The 19,023-nt window shown below is 50.0% G+C and overlaps 1 protein-coding gene across 2 annotated transcripts in view; it reads right to left on the bottom strand.

Annotated features, from left to right (window-relative positions):
* Positions 1–10,757, bottom strand: part of RAP1A (RAP1A, member of RAS oncogene family) — a 38,328-nt gene extending 27,571 nt beyond the window's left edge. The window contains exon 1 of one of the 2 annotated variants that reach the window (XM_084302030.1): positions 10,674–10,757. The gene's annotated coding sequence lies outside the window, so the exon portion shown is untranslated. Of the gene's footprint in view, positions 1–4,590; positions 4,610–10,673 lie in introns of those variants that run through there. The other variant, XM_084302031.1, reaches the window with a different exon arrangement.
* Between the last annotated feature and the right edge of the window lie 8,266 nt (positions 10,758–19,023).

Genomic DNA, 19,023 nt, shown 5'->3' with positions numbered 1-19,023 from the left:
CAAAACATGCAAACATTAAAGGGCACGCACACCAGGTACGGAATCAGTTTATGGGACTTCCTCCCATCTGTTGTCTACCACGCCCACCCCTTGCCACTGATTTTCCTTCCCTCCCGCTTGGAAAAAATGTTCTGACCTTTCTGAATAAGGATTAAATTCCAGACAGAATCTAGGAGGCTCGATCGTAGCAAAACACGAACTATATTGTACTTGGTAAGAAGAATTTGTTGTGCTGATAGTAGCTTGGCAACATTCTTAACCATGTTCTTCCTGGTTTTTATAATTAGGGTAAATAAGTGACATGAGGTAGGGAGATTTTAGCCTGCACTTTAAGTAATTATTTTATTTCAGCAGTAATAACGACCAGACACCGCTAAATCCCTGCCTTTTTTTCTGTTCAAAAAACGCCAGCAGGCCCAAGGGGGTATTTTTCATACAAACGACTGTATAGAGTTGGAGTTCGGGGGCTGATTTTATTTTTTTATTAACCTCCATTTTTGTCAGATAAGCCCAATAAATTTATTTCACGTTCAGAAGGATTTAGAAGTTTTCTTTATCAAAGAAAACACTTTCTTAACCAGCAAAGAAAACGACTCAAAGCACTTCAGAGCGCCTTGTTTGGTGAACATCCTCCGAGCAGCATTGCCGTGGGCCACGTGTCTGCGCCCAGCACAAGCAAGACCGAAAGCTCGCTTCCTTTCTTTAACCAACGTTCGCTTGCAAGGCCACACCATGATTTGGTAAATGCTTTCTGAGATTAAACTTGAAACTGAGATGCAACTTAGGAAGGAATATTTTAACATTCCTTCCGAGCATTCTTAGAAGTCCTGCACTGTAGAAAGTGCTTGGAACTGATGAGAACAGGAAAATAACTTGAGGCTGCACCAACAGACAAGGATGTGGCTGTGGCAGGGAACTCACTCGCAGCAGCAGCAGCAGCGAGCAGATCCAGCAGCCTGGATTGCCACCAGCCACTCGGTTTCATGCAGCAGCTCTCCCCATCCTGCACAGACACTGCCATTCAGCAGAGCAGGATGACTTACAGGTCCCAAAAACATTGCTGCCCTTCAGACCTTACCAGCAAAGCTTTGAGAAATCAGCATGTGCGTGCACACCAAGCTTCCAGACTGATCTAAAGGTCAGGTTTGCATATGCAGTCTAGAGATTTTCACTGCCTAAAAATACGGTCTTGTACGTCAGCCACGAGCAACCAGTGCACCTCTCCTGCACAACTGCAGCCCCTGAACATCTGCTGTGCCACGGGTACTTCAGGAGGAAAGGGCCCACTCACCACTTGTCGCTGGAGGTGTGTATGAACTGCCAAGCACCGATGAGCACCCTTGTAATGTACCTAAGCAGAGTCAGCGATGGATGCATTTTAACACCACCAAGGAGAAGTGTAACTCTTGAGATGTTTTGATGGCAAATTTTCAGGCTCAATGGGGACCTGAATAGCAGCAAGTTGGTGTACAGAATTAACTTAAATACAAACAAACAAACACACACACCACCAAGCTTTCTTTACTTTCTGCACTAAAATGAAGTTATTTAATGTGTTCCTAATCCCTTAGCTTTTAACTCAGCCCTGTAATGCTGCTTCCTGGAACCTCAGGACATAGGGGGACAGACATTTTCTTTTACAGCAAAAGTGAAATTCTCTACTATGTGAGGATTTTAACCAAAGAAAGATTCAAAATTTTATGAACGGTTCAGGGCTGGCACCTGAAGGGCATCAGTGAGAACTTTTTGGCCAGAAAGGTCCAGAGCTAACCTGCAGACAGATCTGCATGGGGACTCTCATGGCTCTGCACTCTTATGTTTCTTAATTCTTCTGAACCTGCAAGGCTTGAAAGAGCAAAACAGCTTTGTCAATTCCTCCTGGAACATCCCATATAGAAGGAAAGAGGTGACACTAACCCATGAAGGAAATAGCTCCAAGTGATTTAAACATTTTTATATGAGCCATTTTAGTATTTATAGGTCAAGCTTGAATACAACCAAAATAGATTATTATACAGCTGTCTTAAAAAAAAAAGAAAAAAGCCATGGGCAGTTGGACTCCTGCTCCAGAAGCAGAGAAGCTATGTTTAACTCGCAGGGGAGGAGACATCCTACAGCAGCTAACCAGCGAGCAGGAGGAGCGTCGCTGCCATCAGCCAGTTCCTCCCCTCCACCTCACGAACAGGAACAAAAGTCACTCTCTTTTTAGTCTTTGAAATGATAAGACATAAGGCAATAGGAAAAAAAAAATTCTCTCCCATATTAGTATGCAAATGTGTTAAACATATGGCCGGGAGACAGTCAGTTCTGTACTCTGATCGAGACCTTAGAACACGCCGCACTCACGCTGAATGTTAATTGCTGTTATCTGCAATTCCTGCGCTTTCCGTTTTGGTTAGGACACCTTTTCATCAAAGTCAAACCCCCCATTTCCCTGTTTTTTTCTCAAGCAACTCAAAAATGCAAAATCAGCCATACAAACGCAGGGCCACTACAGCCGCTGACTTCAGAAGATAATTATTTAAACAAACTTTTGGCTGTACAGATACGGTTCATATGAACTTGGCACCAAAGTACCGATAAAAAAAAAAAGTTTCAGCCTCACAGTTCCATGGAGATTCCTTGGTTTTACAGCACCGGGGCCCTGACACCTGCTACCAGCATGCTCAGTCACCCCGCTGCGCTGCTCAGACCTGCCTTAGTGCTGAATCGCCTCGCGCTCAACGCTGTGCTCACGGTGAGGGTTTCGAGCAAGCAGTTCGCATAGCAGAGAAAGGCTGCAGAGCACTGAAATCACAGAATGAAGGGAAAGAGATGCTTTCTCAGAACGCACACCATTGAGGAAAATGCCCTGGAGCATTAAAACATCTCTTTGATCATTTTAAATGAGATTCCTGAAAAAGCTTTATTCTAAATTTGAGTGCATTCTGGTGATCAATATGCCAATGCAGTGTATTCATGAAAAAAACACAAAGGCAGAAAGTCATACTGATTACAATATTATTGTAAGTAATCTGATGAGTTAAAAGCCCTAAATGCATGAATATTTCATGAGAAAGGCTGTTTGGAACGGTTTCAGTCTCTAACTTTAATCTTAATGTTATTTTCATCTACAATTAGTGTTATAATCCAGAGCATGTGAAAGCAACAATTGGCTATGTCTGTGCCATCTTCACCTGCATTTGTTCCATAAATCCATCGGATTTCTGTTCTCCAGCCCGGTAACAGGACGAACACATCAAATCCCAGGGCACAGCATGACGTGCTGTGATGGGACTGCTTCTGCAGAAGGGAGAATTGCACCAGAAATAACCCTACCCAATGAACTATGGTTTACTTCCAACCATCATGTGATAGGTGACATATAAAAGGCGTTATTCTGCATGTCAGCGGTCTGTAATGAAAGTTTTTTTCACTTCTCAGCAGCCCCTCCCTACGACTTTAAGTTTATTTGCATTAGAGAGAAGGATATTACATGAGAAGCAACATAAAAGGCAGGGCAACCAACACAGCCAGCCCAGCTGCTCTTCCCACACACTTAGTGCTTTCCAGAGTGAGGGTCTACTTGCAACTAACGTGTTAAAATTTTGTGAGATCCAATTCCATAGGGCACATTTGCTTGGACCAACGCTGGCAGCGGCCTTATTTCGGGAAGCTCAGCAGCTCCCTTCTCTGCAGCCGGCCAGAGCTGCGGATGTGCAGCTCCTCCGAAGAGCAGCTCTAAGTTCACACACAATACCCTCATCTAAATATGACAAATACAACTTTTTCTCAGTATTAGAGCACTCCAGAACACAACTTTGGACCCAACTGAACTCCCAAACGACCCAGCAAGCCTTGAGTTTGCAGTTCTAGCCACTCAAAAGCAAAACACAAGCGGCCTGCTCTCCGGCTCTGCTCCAGGAGCAGCGTTACACAACGCAACCGATTGACAAACCTGCCAGCGACGTGCTGCCAGTGCAGCGTGTCTGCAAAAAGCAGTCTTCTGGCAGGGCAGGGTGATGATTACCCACTGCAGAAAGGCTCGTCCTGGTCCTTACAGGAGCGCCTGAAGCACCACGGCAGCGGGCGTTAATAAAGATGTTTCGGTCACAACACAGCCACTGCTGGGGACACGCTCAGACCTCCTGCTTCAGTGCCCAGATGGATGTAAACCCTTTCAATCTTATCAATATTCAAAATAAATAACAAACCGTGCCTCAGGCCACCTGCTCAGCAGGCCTGCTATTGCCCAGCTCCCCATATTTTCAGTCAAACACAACCAAAGGGATGAGGAAAGCCAAGTTACTGCGAGCAGCCCTGCACCTTCCAGCTCCGCTGCCTGCCCTCTGCTGCCCATCCCTCCCTCCTTACAAAAACCCGCGGAGGGTCAGAGCTTCCCTCCAACAAAGGGGTTTGTTCGGTGAAGGTAAACAAACAAACAGGAGTTTTCAAAACACAGCCAGGCCTGCTTTTGTCAGCATCTGGATTTCTCAATCGGAGGAATTAAATATGCGCCTTCACCCAGGTTCAGGTCAAGCCACTACAAACGCAGCGAGGCGGCGCCTGTTCAGGTATAGCAGGTATTTCCCAACACCCAGCACCCAGTACCTGCTGGACCACTTGCAGCAGGAGCAGCAGCGAAGATCAAAACATTGTCTTCATGTGGCCACATCCAGATTCATGCAGATCTCTCCTCCCTGCTACGATCACTTGACACTGTGAGAAAAGCGCACGCCGTCGTGCCCAGTGGGCTGCTGCCACAAATAGAAGCAGAAACAACACAAACAGCTTCAAATCTCCCCTTTAATTAGAGGTACTGCCTGCTACGGCGGTCTGAGCGTAACCTGCAGATATAAAAGTCGTAAAACCCCAAACGATCGGCGATCAAAATGAAGGAATGTTTCCAGTGCCCCATTTCTTCCCACACACACCTCAAAGGCTCTTCCCACAAGAGATGAATGCAGCCTAGGTTTAAACACACGGTTTCTGATTAGGAATGTAACACTCGGGCAGCGCCTCCTCCTTGAACACCACCCATCTTCCCACAGCCTCCCCAATTTCAATACCATTAAGTGGACTGCCTGAGACAACCTTAATTACTGCAGCATTTGCAAAGGGAGAAGTGATCTCAGTAACCAGTTTCTGCCCCGTTCAGAGCTGTAGAAATCACAACTCGTTGCACACCAAGCCTGGAAGTGAAATAGCATCAGTAGGCCTAGCACTGCAGGGAAGTGCAGCACAAACACCGGGCAGGCACCGTGCCCTGTAGATGCCCCACTGCTGCTCGGGTCCCCACAACCTCCCCGCACTCCCCTCTCTCCAGAAGAGGGGAGCTCAGAACACAGGCAGTAATTAGCAGAATTATCTCTGCCACAGGAAAGCACATTTCTCATAATGAGCCATTTATCCCTCTGAGAGGTGTCAGGCAGCCAGCAGACGTGTCAAACCAATACACAGGTGATCTCTGAAGGGTCACCAACACAAGCAGCAAGGCCCCTGAGGTTGTTCCCACAGAATGGTACCAACTCGCCCAAAACACACGCTGCTCCTTGCAGACCTCAGCCTGTTACTGCTGGGGGCCGGCAGCAAATCCTCACCCACCAGCCACAGTAACCCGCAGGTTGTGTGCTTCCAGACATGGCAGGGAAAGCAGTCACCGTGTTACCTGGACTGCAGGACTGACAGAAAGATGCTGCCGAAGTCACACGTAGTCACAAGCAGCTTTTGACCATTTTAAGTCAATTTAAGTGCCAGCTGCTGCCGAAAGGGGTATTCCTGTGCTCTCTGCAGCTCCTTCCCTCCACCAGCAGTGGTGCTTGCACAACCACTCAGTGAGTCAGAGTAAGAAGCGATCTGGCTGAAAACTACCCCTATATTTCTTGGGCAGGCTCGGCTTTCAGCTAGCTCAGCTCCTTGAGTTACCCCAACAGCGAAGAGCACGAGTGGCAGAGCATGGGAAACGCCGGGGTGCACGACACATGCGAGCTGCATGCGGCGACCACAAAACCCAGCCCGAAGCCCTGCACCACAGCATCTCTCCCAAGGCCCCTGCCCCGACCCCTGTTCCCACGGAGCCGCCTGCCCTTGCCTTCCTCTGGCATCTCCCTCGCTGCAACCTGGGCTGCTCCTGCCAAGAGATGTGTTCAGCGCACCTCGGGACCTACCCTGCTCATCTGCACAGCAGCGTTTGTCAAATATTCGCATTTTCCTTTGTTGCTAACACTACGGGGTAAACCGGGCAGCACAGGCATTAAAAACCTCCACTTTGTGTACCATCATTGGAAAAATCATTTTTTGCATGTGGAAGACGCTGCCTACAAAATACAAGTTACCTCCTCTGCCCCTCAGGGCTGTCACCCACAGCAAATCCACTCTGACCCGGGACGATGCTTTTCCATGGCCAGCTCTGACACAGGAGGAAAAGCAAATTAACCCTGAAGGCTGGAGCCTCAACGCCTGCTTGAATGCTTTTTGATCTCGCAGTTGCTTTCAGTCCTGGTGATACTTTATGAAACGTAACATCCTGTTTCATGCACTATAACCAGGTTTCTCCTAAAAATCTCCCATTAACAAATGCTAAGTCAAATGCCAGGTTTTCTAGCTAAATAGCAGCCTAAAAAGCGTATTATTAAAAAAACCTCAGCCATGTAGCAAGAAAAAACAGCACGTACTGTAAAAATTTTGTCTGTTTTATAAATCCAAGGAAGCCATTCATTCTGGAGAGCCTGTTTAAGGACAAACAGTCAGTCCCTTTGCTGGTCTCAGTGCTGTGACCTGGCCCAAAGCTGCCACCTGGGACCTGCCGGGCACCCGGACACAAACACAGCAAAACCTCACAAGCCACACGGCTGAGAGCGGGGCACGACAGCCTCAGGTCAAGTCAGAGCATAGAGCTGTCACACACACAAATCTGAACTGCATCAGGCCTGGGCTGTCAAAGAATACTCAAGTACGTTATCACCCTTGCACTAACTTTCCTAGGGGGTAGGGGGCTTGTAGTGAAGAAAGCTAAGCACTGATGCACAGAAATAATGTCATATGTGGCTCGATTCTACTTTTACAGCATGTGAGTTTTAAGTAAATATGCAGGCTAATCAAAAGTTATTTCTACGTCAATATATTTATATAAAAGTCTACCCACAGACAGCTCACATTGCTCCAACATGGATTTTTGTCACTAGTATTAGTCAGTGTTGGGGACACTAAAATGGATCAGTTGGTCTCCTAACTGCTTCCTGCTTCCAAGTGCTCCTGGCAGCTCAACGATAAAAAAAACTGATGATGGGAAAGCAAAGGAGTTAAATCTGTGACTTGCCTCAGAGCTCTAATCTCATACCCAACTGCAAAGGGTGAAAACACCAACTACTGCTTCTAACTGTACAGCCTTAGAAAAAAAAAAAAAAAGTCAAGCATTCTGGGAAATGCTTTACCCATGAAAACCGTCTCTCCCCTACTGGGCTACCTAATGAAATTTATCTCTTGTATACCTAGGACTGAAATAAATCTATTTCGCCATTTTTATGAAATAAAATAGACTGAACCTGATTATATTTGCAACACCAGCAGTGGAGAGCGTACTGGAGCATGCTGTATTTTCTACTAACATCAGAGAGCTCAGAGCTGTACTCGTGTTCCAATCTGGGCCTTTATGAACAAAAAGCCAGGTCCTCCTTTACTCCTTCTGCACTCGTGATGCCAGGATATAACCCACCGAAAACACTGGTTGCGAGGTGCACTTTTGTGACATTAACTTGCACCCAGAAAGCAGTCCAGGAACTGGAATGATCTCAAATCCTTGCTGTCACCACACTTCGGTACTAACAAATAAAACCAAGCACCTCACATCGGTTTCAGCACCTCAGCAAGACAGGCTGGATCAAACAAGAGAGCTCAGCAAGAGGAAGTTTCCTTTCCAACTTCCTAACATCCTTACTTATCTCAGCCATTAGGAGTCACCTTTGCAGGATCAGTAGCTTTTGCGAAGTGCAAACAAAACACAAATGCACAATTAAAAAATGGACCCTGGGGTTTATGAGCACCCTTTTAACAGGACGTTTTCATTACAGTTCTGCTTAATAACCTATCATCTACTAAATATAAGAAACCGTTCAATTAACGTACGAAAAAGATCAGCGAACTGAGCATAACTGCTGGACATTAGGATCATGCACAACTGCAGCTGAATTGTTAGGTGAACTTCTGCTGCTACAGAATAAACAACAAGCCCTTTAATCTGAGTAAAAGCAAATCAATAACTACTACAGAGCTCAGCATAATGTGAATTCAGGCTGTACTCTAACCCCCACACCCACTAACTGCTCTCGGGGAAAAAAAAAAAAAGTCAATGCAAAAAAAAATCCAAACACAACCCCAGGATTTGGCTGGGTTTTAGAAGTCAGGTCTCTCTCGAATCTGCTTCTGCAGAACGAAACACACCCAGTTACTAGAAGTGCTTGATGTTTAACATTACCCTGGCACATCAGAAACGAAAAGCAACAAAATAGGAAGTCTCCCGCATTAATATCCTGAAAAGTTTTCATGTGCCACCAAGTACACTGTGCACACACATGGCACAAGACAAAATACTGCAACGTAGTAGTACAAACAAATGCTTAGAGTTGTTTATGCCTCGAGATTGTGATTCAATATAAAATTAAAACTTTGACATTAGAGTAGGTCCACATGTTTCGCTGGTGTCATTTAATTACATTTCAATTTCTCTTAAGAACAGACAGTGCCCTCAGACTGGATGTGCAGAGGCGAAATGGATCACAGATAGTTTGTGTCTGTATTCTTGCAGCTTATGGTTTCAAATATAAACTATGTTGATAAATTGCGTAAACATTAGTCTCTAAATAAAAGCATTAACGTGTCACTGGCATTACACTGCGCTAGTAATTTAGTCCCTGTTTGGCACGCGGTCCTCAAAATCTTCAGCAAAGCTACTTACCCTACAAACCGCCAGCCCAGAGCCAAGACGCATGACGACAGCCCCGGCTCCACGCTTCGCTGAGGCTGCGGACGGCACCTCCCGGCTCCTCCAGCCCTCCTGGGCCTCCCAGCACCTCCCAAAATGTCTTGTGCCCCACGTGCAGCCCCCAGCCCGGCCAACTGCGCCCTGCTGGACGCGTTGCCCTGCGAGAGCGGGGCTGTGGGCAACATCTGTTTGTAAGAAGCACAACTCACTTCCCTGCGACATCTCGGCCTGAGAGAACACAACTACTCCTCTCTGCCCGCTGCGTGATCGGGTGCAAGTCCTGCACATGAAAACAGATTATTTTTAGAGCCGTCCAAGGGAGCACAGCGCTTCCTGACGACTCTGCCTGGGCGAACGACGGGCGTGCTCGTGGCCCATCTCCACACTGAAGGGACGCTCTGCTGGGCCAGGACGGGCGATTCCCCATCTCCAGCCCCGCATTAAAAACTTCAGGGGGTCAGGCTTCGGGCAATCGTGTCAACAGACTGGTGACTTTTTTTTTTTTGGACAATGAACAGAACCTTAAATATTTTTATTTATAACGCTGATCTTTCCCATAGCAACACGACGCGAGCACGGCATTCCCAGCGTAATGAAATCACTATAGCAACGTGATAATGATGTCAGAAAAATGAGAAAGTATTTCATACTTCGGGCATGGCGACCCACACCGCTTCTGTGAAATAATAACGTCGCGGATACCACACAGGCATGGGTGTTGCATTTAAAACTTCCCTCTGCATTGCCTCATTTCTGATAACTCCTCAGGCAGGCACACGCCTCTGACTGGTAACGCATTGCTTTCTGTTTCTCCCTGGCTGCGTCCGCAACTGTCCCAGAGCCTCAGGAAGCCGCATTAAATGTCTGGCTGACCCCGAGGGCCGTGCTAGCACCAGTGAGAACGCCTGACAGATTGTTTCAGGCACAAACACACCAACCAAAACCCAACCGGGGAACATTTCATAGCACAGGCAGCGCCTCCCAGTTAAGCAGCCGGTTCCCTCCACGCAATAAGGGAACGAGCTTTCTATTTCGAACAATCCTGCTGCTCCAACTACATCGCAGAAGCGCCAGCAACGCCAAGAAGCGCCGACACGACGCTCTGAAGGCGGCCGGGTGCTTCCAAACCAAAACGAGTGCTTTCAGCAGCGCCGTCGCCCTTGTCAAGTCTCAAAGGAAGGCAGAAGCAGAAGCAGCTCCCGTGGCGTGCCCTTCCTGGGCTGCCAGCGAAGCAAAGTCCCGAGAGCCGCCCTCAGCTCCTCGGGGCCAGGCCGAAGTCCTCCGGTTGGGACACGGCACCCAAGGGAGCCCCGCACCCAAGGGAGCCCCGCACCCAAGGCCCGGAGGCCGCCGCCGGGAGGGAGCGGCCTGGGCCGGGCGGGGGTGGGGGAGCCTCGGCCAGGGCGAGGAGCGGAGCCACCGGGCCCTGACCGAGCCCCCCCCCCCTACCCCCTCCCGGGCCCCTTCTCCCCCTCTCGGCCCCGTTGTCCTCCTGGAGCTCCCCTCGCTGCCTCCCTCGCCCCGTGGCACCGCCGGGGCCGGCCCAAGATGGATGATGGCCGGGCAGCCCCCGGGCACCCGCCCCAAGCGGGGCAGGGGCCGCGCAGCCTCCGCTAACCCCCCCCCGGCCGCAGCGCTGAGCACGGGGGGGACACCCCGAGACCCCCCCCAACACCCTCCCGGTTTCTTCCCGTCCCCTTCCCCCGCCGCTCACCGCCGCCGCTCGGCTCCGGGCTCGGCTGCTGTGCGCGGCGGCGGCGGCGCCTCCGCTCCGCCCTTCACCGGCCGCGGCCTGGGGAGGAGCCAGCGGGGAGGGAACGGGCCGGGGCCGGCAGCGGGGAGGCCCCGGAAAAGTTGCGGGAGGCGGCCCCGAGGAGCCTCCCCTAGCACCGGGCCTGGGCCTCGCACCCCGCTGCTGCCTCTGCACCCCCTGCTCCGGTCCCACCGCGACCCCTCAGGGTTGTGGGGAGCCCCCCGAGCCTCGCCCGGACACCGCCACAGCGCGGGGAGGGGGCTCAGGGTGGGCAGAGGGGACAGCGATGGTGAAAACAGGCAGGGAGCGAGCGGATAATGAGGCCGAGAGTGGTTTTGAATGCAGGCTTTATGGGGGCAGGCGTGCTGACAGCAGCGCAGGGTGGGGTGGGGAGCGCTGCCCCTGTGGGGTGTGTGGGGCTGGGAGCTCCCCCAGCGGAGCTGCCGTCATCCCGGCAGGTTTTCAGCCAAAAAAATGCTTTCTGAAGCATTGCTTGAGCAATGTAGTTGTTTTATTAATGCAGCCGTAAAGGATGAAGAGCTGTAATACTGACCTGGATATGTTATAGAGTTGTATTTCAAGGAGAATGTGAAATGCAGAATGCACACTGCGAGGTCATTTATCTGTCACCGGGACTGTGAGTGGCAGCGGCTATGCCTGAAGGGTCAGAAGTTCACCACATTCACTGCACAGGGCCCTGTGTTCTGCGACCAACTGGGGCCTTTTCCTGCTCCTAGCACAAACCGTAATTCAGCTGTACATGTATAGTGTATGTACACTTAAAGCTAATGGCAACAATTAATTTCAATAAACTGGAAATAAAAATGTTACTGCTGGTAGAGATGTCTAAGTGCCCTATGAAGAGCTGTAACGGCATGGTTTGGCTGTATAGCTCTGTGAGAGCCACAATGCAGAGCTGGTGCACGCCTGCAAGCACAGCATCGCCTCCTTACATAAGCGGGGACACAGCAAGGACTGCAGCCGTCCCTGGGGATGCTCAAGGTGAGGCACAAAGGACGAGAGCTACAGCAGCAGGGGCACAGCACCGGTGCCCTCCCTGAGCCCCCCGCTCCCTTCACTTGCACAACTTCAGGGCGCAAGCAAAGCTATTGAAGTCTGAGCATGGAGCAGTGTTCTTGCAGTTACACTTCCTTTCAGCCTGAGCTCCAGCCAAAAAGCAAAATTTTATTCCCCAGGCTTTACAGATGAGGAAACTAAGACGGAGATTAAATGACTTATCCAGAATCCCTAGCAAGTCAGTGGCCTGGAGATGAATGCAGCTCAGAGTCCCCACTCCCGTCCTCCACTCTAATCAAAGCAGAAAAAAGAAGGTGCTTTAGCTCTGCTTGCAGTCTGTGCTTGCAATAGAAGTACAACACAGAGAATTTTGCTTCCAGGTATTACTCATGTCTGCTGATACTGATCTATAAATCCCTCTTCTTTATGGCTCAGGTCCTAGAGAGGTATCTCCTTCTCTAGGGACCACCGCGCTGGAAGCGAGCAGGTGAATCGCTGTCTCAATTTGTATAGCTGGAGGCAGGGCAGTCTCAGCGGGATTTCCACATTCTCTTTCTCTGCAGGACTCAGACTTGCCAACCTCAGCAGCAGCGCTACCAGTCCCTCCTCTTGCAGTGGGGCCGCTGGTGTGGGTGGATCATCCCCGCCTTTAAGAGTGCTTGACACCGATGGCTGTACGACTTGCAGCTTCCTCTGAACTCAAGTATTTCATCGTGCAATCTGTAAACTTAGGAAGTTACTAGCTGCATGTTGTTAAAAATACAAGGCTGTATCTGGAAAACAGGCAGGAAGAAAATATCCGTAGTAACTGCTTTTTTTAAAAGCTGCAAAGTCAGGAAAAAGAAAAATCATTCCCAGGGATAGATGCTGTAGGAGGAGACACTGCTCACAGCCTTTAGAGGCTTGGTATACTTGGAGGTGTTAAGAGCATTCTGCAAGGCTTTACCAGAGGAACATATTTTACTTAGATTTCCTTTAAAGCTAAATTTTTAGTAAACTTTACCCCAAATATCAATACATCTGCAGCTTTTCCCACTCAGCACTACTGCCTGAGGAATTTTGTTAGATCCAATGAATCGTGTGCTTTTATCTAGTTCTTAGGTTGTGGGTCAGCTTAAGTTTCAAAACAATAAGGGTCCAGGCACACTCAGGGCCTGATTCAGCAAAATGAAGGGCTTATTTAATGTCTGTTCTGGGAAGGTTGACTTTTCCCCCCCCCCAAAGTTTTCTGCAGGTTTGAATGGAAGCTGATAATATTTCTTGCTGAGTCAGACTCCGCAAGTACATGAAATTAAATCTGGATGAATATGAAACTGGTTATGAGAGGATTAGGAAAGAAGGAAAAAGCAGTCCAAGCTCAGGTGCCTTCAGAGGGACTTTTCCTACTGACTTCAACAGCGAATAAATCCAGGTGCTCGTTTCCCCCAGCCCCACAGCCTGCCCTTTCTGTGAGCAGAACAGGTACGGTCCCACAGGCAGAACCATCACCAGGCCGGGTTCACCTCTGCGCTCCCGCACCTTATCTCTTGTGCAACGGGTGCTTGCTCGTCAGCAAATTCAGGCTGTCAACACGTGGTGTTAAATCCCACATCCGCACCTTCCACACCTTGTTTCTCCCTCAGAGCATTTCCAGTTTATAGCAAACCCTATTATTTCGGGGACCTCTCTGTAGGTTGCTGCGTGGTGACTGAAGTCATCATCTGCACCTGCTGGGAGGGGGTGCAATCTGCCAACATCCCAAAGCTGCAGATTCCTACTGCACACCACCTCAGCAACAACACAAGGTCACAGCAGAAAGAGAATTAAACCTATGTCCTGCCACATGCAGGATACAACCTGTTGTGTCCTGGACACAGCCCAAGGTGTTCAGTGGTTCTTAACACTGTAGTTTTATTCAAAAACTTGACCATTCTATTTAAATAAAAGGTGAGTTGTCACAAATTATTATTTTTAATTCCCCAATCTAAATCCATTGATATTAAGCTGCACCAGCATTTCACTCCCCCTTTCCCACGTGGCAGGGGTGAAAGCCTGAATGGACAGCAGGGCGATCACCAGCACCTGCAGCAGGGCTGCAATTCCTCGGTCATGCAGCTGAGCTGCAGGGGTTGTGCCGACACTTATCCAGGCAGATGAAAATGAATCATGATCCCTCAGGACATTTTTTTTTTTTTGTAAAAGAACAATTGTCCAATTGGATAAATTATCACAAGTTGAGCTGATGTAAATATCTAACTAATGCCCATTTGCTGATTTAATGAAATCCAGAAACGACTTGCAATCACATAATGAGCCTGGATTCCTAGCTGATAGAATCACAGAACTAGAGAGAAGTCAGCTCAGTAAAACACATCAGCAGTGCATTTAAACGAAAGTGCATCTGTCACTTCACAGACTACTAGTACATTATCATCACTCCTGTTGTTAAAAGACCCTGACTTTCTGATGGCTGTGTTCTGAACACTTGAATTTACTAACTGCACAAAGAGGAACTGGTCCCCTCTAAACTTATTTAAAAAAATAGTCATGAAAGATTCAGAAAAAAATACTCATTACAAAGAGCTCAGCATGAGCTTTTGAAGTGCAAACATAATATTTTCTTTACAGTAGAGACTGCAGCATATCATTAGCCCTAATGAGCCAATTATGCTCCAAGCAGTGCATGCCAGCAGCCACCGACACCGCGCTGCCAGCGGCTCCCTTGGCTGGCGGTGTGGCCAGAGGGGTCCCCAAGCCATGCTCCATCCCACACCATCCCACAGCGCTCACCAGGTGCCACAGCCTCGTTTGGGACACGGAGGATGGCAATAAATGACACCATCATGCTTAGCAAGGCCCTGGAAAAGAGCCCCCTGTGCCAGCCTGACACAAAATGCTGCTTGCTCCCCGGGCTGGTCCCACCGTGGTGCTCCATGAGAGGTCTGGGGGCTTCCAAAAGGAAAGCCTGGCTCTTCCAAGGGCTCCATCCTAGGACAACTGATGCTGCTGCCCTTCTCTTCTGCCGGCTCAACCAGGATCAGTGAGGTTGCCTGAAAACAAAGGTTGAACCCCACAGGGACTGCAGCAAGAATGAGGCTCCCTGCATCGACAGGACGAGGGAGCCCAGGGCTTCCTCCTCCAGGGCTCTTGCTGATCTCTCTGAACAGAGAGATAGGACGCAGACTTTTCATGCAGCTTCCTGAGCATCATCTCAGCTTGCAAGCACACCAGAAGAGCCTGGTGTCAGCCTGGTGTTTGCTCTTTGCAGTTCTGCAGAGTAGGGAGAAAGGCAGAGACCAGTGCAGGTTTCTGGTTTGGGGTTTTTATAAATAAATACCATAGGAGGCTGTGAAACTCGCTGGGGAAGGAAGCACAGATCACACTTCCTGCTGCTCAGGTACAGCAGGGAGCTGCTTATTACCATACACAGCATTTCTCAGTTTTCTGTCTAATGACAACATAATGGGCTGATTTTACTATTTGCTTTCTACAAGCAAGAATTTACTTGTCCAAAATCATAGAAGCCTAGCATTTACTAGGCAAGAAGGCTGCTAGCAAGGAAGTGGCTTGGAGAGAGCTAAAACAGGAGCTGAATATAAGACCTCAGCCTGTGTACCCCTTCCTTGCTTTCTAATGGCAGGCACTTTCACAAACTTGAAGAGATAATGCCTGCAACTGCTTTATCAGGGAACTCTTCTGCAGTTATTAAAGTTTCATTCCTCCCCCCAGCCCAGCTGTAAACATGGGTATCAGCAAAGGGGAAACACCCAAGCGGCCTCGCCAAGCTGCCAAGCAGAAAGCCAGCCCTGCCTCTTCCTTGTGCCGGCCACTGAAAGGGAAAACAACAAAAACATTTCCCTCCCCCGTGAAAGGGAAGGATGCTTACCCCAGGCAGGGTTCACAGCGTGCTCCGGGATGCAGTCACACAAAGGTGAGAGTGTAACACGTGCATTTGTAGGAGACACCACAAACTCTGACAAGTGCGTGGCACTTTGGGCCGGTGTCCATGCCGAAATCCACGGTTTGTGTTCCTCGTACCTTTGTGTGTCAGCCAGAGGCCTGACCTCACCGATCCCACGCACAATCTGAGAGTGGCCTGATCCGACCCGCAGGATTTGCATCGCAAGGAGCCAGGTGAGGAGACTGAAGCTCTCAGTGACCTCGCAGGAGAGGCCAGGAGAGGAAACACCTCGAGCACAGAGGCTGAGACAGCAGAGTTCAAAGCGAGCAAGCATCGCTCCTGCAGCTGAAACTGCGCTCGCTGCTCGAATACAGCTGCAACCACATGTTTTCTGCTATTACCCTGCTATCGCCCCTGCTTCTTCCTGTACAGTCCTTGAGCTCCAAGCACCCGCTCACCCCACACAACGAGGTGGGGCCTCCACGTGCCACCCAGGTACCAGGGCTCATCCTGCACAACAGCTGCTGCCTGCTCCCGGGGCAGTTGCCATTTTTCTGTCACCATTTTGTAAAAGTGAAAAATGAATCAGGCAGCACAGAGAGGGGAAAGGAAGAATAACAAAAAGTAAAAAGAAAAGTTAAGTTTTGAGGTTTTAAGTACTAGACAAAGCCAGGGACTCTCCTATGACTTTGCAGGTGCATTGGCACCCCCACACAGTGCACTGGGATTAAATATTGCGTATCCTGAAATGGTAGGAAGCCTAATTCAACAAGTACTTTCTCCCATGCTTCCTTCATGGGTTTTCAGTACCTTCTTTGCTCCAACAGCATTGCATAATGACTGCAGCATAGCCTGGGGGCAACTTTAGGCAAGCCACTAGAAGCAGCAACCCAACCACCTGCCTGCAAGCTGCAGGAACCCCCTAGAGATGTAGGAGATTATTTCCTCCTTACCAATCATTGATTCCTCCCAGCTGAGAGCTGGTCCCTTCTAGGATCAGTGCCAGGGGATGCCAGCACTCAGGGGTCAGAGGTACAGGAACCCCGATGCCTTCAGACAGCCCTTGGGCAGCCCTCACCCCTTCCAGCTGTCCCAGAGCCCCCAGGCCAGCAGCACCCCCAGCAGCCAGAGCAGACCCAGGGCTCAGGGCAGGGTTTATAAGGGCATCAGTGAGCTAATAACAAGCTCACCTGTGCCTGGTAAGAGTGGTGTGTTCCCAACTAGTGCTGCTGTGCTGTCCTAGGACATCTCAGGGCCTCAGAGCCCCTCTGGCATGCCCCAGCAATGTCCCAGTGCTCCTGCCATCAGTGTCAGCAGGAGCTTGTTGTGGGATGGCTGCTGCAGGAGAGGCTGCTTCTCAGCCCCTTCTGTTGTGATTACAATCGCAGTAACACTTAGTCTTATGATAGCATTCTCCATTTTCTGATTGTTTCCTGAACGTAGGCTAATAATGCCAGCTTTATACTCCTCGCTCAGGAAAGAGTAGGTGTTTTCCTACAGAAAGGCCATTACTTTTCATTAACAGTATGGCAAACATTGAATAAGAGGCAGCACGGAGCACCTGTGCCTCCTCACAGCCTATTCTGGCAAGGAAATAAATGTTTCACCCCACAGGGAAGACTCCGGGGTCCTTTTGAACAGGAGCAGCACATCACAGCCACCACCAAACCAGCAGCGAAAACACGGCTCCTCACTGAAATCAGCTGTTGCCTCCTCACCAGATTACTGAGTAATTTCCCCCGCACTTATGACTCAGTTGACTGGAAATTTTGCCTGAGCAAGGACTGGACGTCTGGCGCGAGGTTCTCCATCCCCGGGGGTTTCCCCTCCCACAGAGCCCCTGCGGGGCAGCTCTGGTGGCTGGCAAGAGCTGGGCACCGTGCCGAGGGGTCACCCCCGTGCCCGGGCACCGCTGCGCTGCGCTGCGGGATGAGCTGCCCATCCTGCCTAAACAGCGTGGAAAGAGGCAAAATAACCAAAAGTTCAGCTGCCGGATCTGTCAGTAGCAAGCAGCACGCGCGTCTGCATCGCCAGCAGAAGAGAAGCCCAATTACATCCCAGAAACATTTGGGGGTGCTTTGGCTCTCAGCACTTCCCTCTGCTTGCCCTTTGAAAGGAAAGTGTTTGTATAAATAACAGCAGATGCATTTGAAAATAGCTCGTCTCCCAGCCAGTGTTTAGCAATAGAAATGAGCAAAGATAAAACAGTTGCATATGATGTGAGAAACACAGCAGATGGGGAGCACGGAGAAGGAGGCCAGGCTGCGCCTCGTGGCGGCAGAAGCTGCCGGTGCCGCTCGGTGCCGCCGGTGCCTGCAGCGCACAGGGCTGCTCCAGCTTCCTTGGACAGAAAGGGGTCAGCAGCTTTTCGGGTGCTTGCCTGCTTGGTTTGGCAATAATGAGCAACTTTGGCTCCTCTCCCTGCATCCACGTGCAAAAGCTTCAAGAGCTTTCCCTTCAACTCACAAACCTTCAAAGCAAATGCAGCCAGCTCGGTCTCCTGCGCCGTGCTTTGTTTCCCTCTTTGTACCCATCACTGATGCCTCTTGCTTTCCAAGGGTGTGCCCACTTGGTTATGACAAACTCTTGTATGTGGACATAGTGACAGTACCAGTGCAGGACCGATGGGGGGGGAGGTTAAGGTCTCATGAGCTAAAATTCAGCTCCCTCCCCTCATGCCTCACCCACAGACCACAGGGATGTTTTCTTTCTGCCTCAGAGCCACAGCCCCGAAGAGCTGCCGGCTGGAGCCAGCCCTCGCCTTCGGTTGCAGATGCCAGGAATGCAAGGACCCTAAGTGTGAGCAGCTGGGGCAAACACTGGGGTTTTGGCCCCCCTGGTCTCCTGCTTCCCACCACACTGCAGTGGGTGGTTGGACATCAGAGCGAGCCACAGGCAGCACCAGCGTGCGGCGAGTCACGCTGTGCCTGCATCGCTGTGCCTGCATCGTGGGGAGGACGGGAACGAAACCGCAGTCCCGAGGCTGTTTTCTCAAGGAACAAGCCTGCCATGGATGAGGGTATTTATCTTCCCATAAATCTCACATTTATTCAAAACAGCCAGGAAGTCTCCCAGGAGCTGCTGTCCCATTGGACATGCCCACGTCTGAAGGTGCTGTAATATTTGCCAAGTTCATGGGGTAACTGGGGCCAGTTCTCAGTGCTCCCATAAAACCAGAAAACTCCACCTGGATTTCTAAAGTTACAGAAACCACAAAGATATCAGCCTGTCCCATCAGCTGTTTCACTGCCTGTGATCTGTTTGTGGTGCAGGGCTGTGTTCCAGGCGGGCTGCTTCTCGCTGACAGCCGCTGCCACCGGCGGGCACAGGCAGGGCTCCCGGCCCCGGCTCCATCACCGGCCCCGCACGCTGCCCCTGCTCCAGATCCCACCCGGCTGCCATAAGGGTGGGAAG

This window comes from Netta rufina, assembly GCF_964035555.1.
Source record: "Netta rufina genome assembly, chromosome: 26".
Classification (NCBI taxonomy): Eukaryota; Metazoa; Chordata; class Aves; order Anseriformes; family Anatidae; genus Netta; species Netta rufina.
The sequence above is the reverse complement of the archived record's forward strand: the minus strand, read 5'-3'. Positions and strand labels throughout refer to the sequence as shown.